At 39.9% G+C, this 4755-nt stretch overlaps 1 pseudogene; it reads right to left on the reverse strand.

Annotated features, from left to right (window-relative positions):
- Positions 1-494: 494 nt before the first annotated feature.
- On the reverse strand, positions 495-2358 carry LOC149263545 (cytochrome P450 CYP94D108 pseudogene; annotated as a pseudogene).
- Between the last annotated feature and the right edge of the window lie 2397 nt (positions 2359-4755).

Below are 4755 nucleotides of genomic sequence, written 5' to 3' on the forward strand. Positions count from 1 at the left end.
GAAAGCCAATAAGCCAAATACTGAAATCACAACTCATGTTATACTTTAACAATTTATATGTATTTCATAACACACCCTACATCAATCACAAAAGACGATTGTTAAAATAACTAGTATTATACTTTAACAATTTATAACTAGTATTTCATAACACACCCTACATCAATCACAAAAGACGATTGTTAAAATATACTGCCAGGACAAATTCATGTTGTCTTAATATAATTAAAAGAATCTAAATAAATACTTCATTTTACCAATCGGTAAATGAGTAAGAACTGTGTATGTTTATTATTGAATTTTGACAGACTAATTATTTAATTAAAAAACGCCCATTAACAAACTATATATTTGTTACCCAAATAAACGCCATTATGTCAAACCCTTATTGAGACGCAATCAATCAAAGAACGTACGTACTCACCTGTTTCCAAGGACTGTTGAGCATCTGAACTCCTTAATTAGGAAATGTTTTAGAATTTCATAGAGAGGAGTCAGGTTGAACCATTGACATTCCTAAATATTTCCAAATTCTACAGTAACATTAAGTTTCCCCAGGACAAGAGGACACCAATACCCTGGTGTAACTAGCTAGCTATTATAACTGTAAACATCTCTGCCCTATAAATATTGGTATCTATAAACGGTTAACAATAACTGGCAAACCACCCTTCATGCGCAGAGTTATTGAAAGAGTATACTGTGCACAGTATTCCTTATCTATCTTTACAGTAAAGCGATGAAGAAGAGAGGCAACGATGGACTTCATCTGTATGAAGGCCATCTCTTTCCCCATGCAAATACGAGGTCCCGCGTTGAATACTGGAAACTTGAATGAGTTCTCCACTTCAAAGTTCCCGTTAACGTCCAGCCATCTCTCTGGCTTGAACTCCATGAAATCTTTGCCCCAGATACTCTCCATCCTTCCCATTGAATAAATATTGTAACACAGAAACCACCCTTTTCTCATGCATGTTCCGTCCGGTAACACATCATCGCTAGAAGCAATTTTGGTGTCGACAGGGATGGGAGGGTACAATCTCATTGACTCGCACAGGGTGGCATGGAGATATGGCATGCCCTTGACTTCCTCGTAATTAAACAGAGCTACTCCGTTTAATTCCTCTTCTTCCCCTTTATTGACCCCACGTTTGGCTAAGACGCTGAGAATTTCATGGCGAATGGCTTCTTCTACAAGGGGATGAGAAGAAAGAAGCCAGAAAAACCATGTCAGAGCGGCGGCAGCAGTATCTCTGCCCGCCAGCATAATGCTAATCACCATTTCCTTCAGGAGATTGACCTCATGATTCAATCCCCTGTCATCGATAGCCGCCATGAATCTGGAAAGAAGGTCATGATGTTCTTCTTCAATCTCAATACCACCATCTGATTCCTTTCTTGATCGAATAACATCCTCAACGAATTCATCCACCACACGAAGCGCTTCGCGAAGGCGCCTCTCGGATCCAATGTTGAGCAGGCGTTTGATCCCCAGCATGACCTCGGGAGCTATCGAAAGGAATCTCCCGAATGAAATCTCTGTGGCGGAGTCAAAGGCTTCTGCAATCCGCGTAGCAGGCAGAGAAGGATGGAGGCAACCGGGATCGACCCCGAACGCAACTCTGCAAATGTTGTCAAATAAAAATCTCTGTAGAATATCCTGCAGATCTACAGGCTCCCCTTGTTGGCAAGCATTGTGAAGCACAACCATGAGACGATTCCGAATCTCCCACTGCACCGTCTCGACCACGAAACTCCGAAGAGACTTGGTATTGAATTCGTAGGTGGTAAGTTTCCTCTGCATCTTCCATAGCTCCCCGTCGGCGTTGAAGATTCCTCTGCCCAAGAAATCGTGGAAAAGGAATCTGAAACGCTGACCCTTCGGATAATTGTCGAAATTGGTCTTGAGCACATGCTCCAGGTTTGCAGGATTCGAAGTGACGACTCCCCGGAGTCCTCCTGGCAAAACTGATACCCGCATGCTCTGAGATGGTGATGAGGAAAGAATTTTTGTTTGCCACTCAAGAAGCCTGTGGCGATTTCTCAGAAATTCAAACAGAGACGTTCGAGCCATTGAAGGGCTATTACTGTGTTGGCCATTGGAAAGCTTAATGTGCAGGAAAAGGCAGAGCAGGCTAACTGTAACAATGAAAAAAAGAGGCCAGAGACATGGAAGCTTGTGGATAATGAAGCCATGCGAATTAACTGTGAAAAATGCAGGGACGTCCATGGCCACAACGGTTCTTTTGCAACTCTATTGTATGGTATATACATATTTATATCTCTGAGAGCGATTGTTTCCAATGGTAATTGAGCATACTAAAATATATACATAATAGCGATTGTTTACGAATATAAATGAGAACGTTAAATAAAATATATATGAAGAAGTAAATGTTTCTAAGTTCTATGAAGTTCTCAGGTTCAACAATGTTTAAACGATGAATAAATAGCATCTCAGAACGTTAAGCTTCACCTAATTTTGGACTAAACTCTGGTAAACAACAATTCCAATCAAATTTCCTATATTCCATTGGTTTTGTCGTTACTCGACACAATTCCTAATCATTTAGTGGTCTTGTCTTTGCTTTAAATGGATTTTAAAGTCACACCTCTTATCCACGCCCCCAATTCCATCTTCCAATCTTACTTTTATTTATTCTGAGACCAGCCCTACTAAAGGGTTTTAAAGTCAAACCCTCTTATCCACGCCCCTAATTCCATCTTCCAATCTTACATTTATTTATTTTGAAGACCAGCCCTGGTAAAGGGTTTTAAAGTCAAACCTTCTTATCCATGCCCCTAATTCCATCTTCCAATCTTACTTTTATTTATTTTGAAGATCAACCATAGTAAAAGGTTTAAACTATGGTGGCAAAAACCCATAAAGCCCAAATTTATTTATTTTGAAGATGAGCAATAGTAAAGGATGGGTTTTAAACTAGGGAAAAAAACCCATAAACCCCAAATTGGTTAAACATGGTTGTAACATTTCCAGACTCCTACTAAGTTACATTACATAATAATCATATCCAACAACTAAATATTTTAACAAAAATATAAAGTTTTGATATGATGCTACTATATCTTGGCTAATTGTCGGCTTTTTGAAGCAGCGCCAGTTGACGACTCGCTAGTTTAATTCACCCAACTATGGAATCATGTTGAGTGGCCTTGGTGACAACCGTGAATTATGTAGTTCCTTTAAACGTGTTAATATGAGCATTGCCACAACCTTTATCTATGCCTCGCAATAACCCTCGAATTGTATTTTTCGGGTAATGAAATGCAAAACTAAAATCCGTAATTAATGTCATGCACAACAATTAAAACAATAATGGTTCACACAATTAATTAGGGTTCAACACATAGAATAAAAATCATGCACATCAATTAAATTAAATATCCCTAACCCAGAAACAAGGTTTACAAGAAATCACGCATAATGATTAAACATCACATGAACACTTATCTGAAAAAACAACTAGTTGTAGGCATTTCACGTTCCACCTAGCCATAGACCACACGGTTCATAAACTTTCAGTCGCAGGTCACCCACGAGTTGTGACCTCAAATCTGTGAGCAACAGATCATACACCAAGTACTAGACATCAAACTCCGACTAAGGCACCTACCCTAGTAGCCTTAGTCTCTCACCACAAGCTCCTCCTCCCTTTCACATGTGCCCAGGTGGAGCAACCATTCATTGCACCTAACTGTCCCTCTGTAGTGCCCACCTTCCAAGGCACCTTACATCCAACCAGGGATGGTCTCAGCCTGCACCTTCGAGAGTTTTTCCCAAGCCCAAGCCCAAGACTCATTGAATGTCTCCAATCTGAGTTCCACTAGAAATACATGGTCATCAAATCCATAAACAAGGCCACCAAGGATCTAACTGAATGAATGAATACCTTCATAGGAAAAACGCTAACTTTATATATGAATGGCTTTATCTTGCCATGTCACACTCTCTAAAGCTACTTGGGATTTCATGCCTTTTCACCCAAACATCACCACCAAAGTTATTGCCCCCTTTTCCTTGGAGTTAACAACCCCCATACTCATTTACATGGAGTTGGACTAGAACCAGTCATTATTTTATTAATATATGTACAATTTTTACATCATAATTATATTTTTAGGCTCTTTGACCTCACAACCATTAAGGCATATATACTCGGGCATGATAGCTCCAAAATATAAAGAAAACATATATACATCGACACGCAAATTGATGAGCCCCAAAAATGGGTAACTTATTGCGCTCATTTTGTCTACTGTTCTTCATCAATCCACAATATTTCATAGTTTATGTAGGTTTTTTTAGTATATTTATCTTGTTTGAACGAATAAGGGTAGTCACTTGACCAAGAAGGTTAACACATGGTTATTGCAGGTTTTTGGACAAATTTTGGACCAAAGCAAAGCATTTATGACCAAGATAACAGCCAAGCACGAAGGAACAAGGGTGAGGATTCGTAGGAAGGGTGTCTCCTGCACTAAATGGCCCCTCCCTCGAAATCTCCACCCTCAGCTCAGAGTTCAGCAGGCCACCGAAAAGGATCTCCAAGGGCAGCCGAGAAGTTTTGGGTAAAGTGACTGATCACTGATAGTTTGAGCAGTCGAGCCCCTCGACTTAAGGAGGGCTATTGGAGACCCTTGTAGTGCATAAATAGGAAGGCTTCGAGCCTTCGTAGGTCACTTTTTGAACAATTGTATTTTTCACCATAGTGCTGCTAGTTTCTCAGCTCATTT

This window comes from Pinus tabuliformis, chromosome 6, assembly GCF_031772625.1.
Source record: "Pinus tabuliformis cultivar Carrire ecotype Pingquan chromosome 6, CPIR1, whole genome shotgun sequence".
NCBI classification, from domain to species: Eukaryota; Viridiplantae; Streptophyta; class Pinopsida; order Pinales; family Pinaceae; genus Pinus; species Pinus tabuliformis.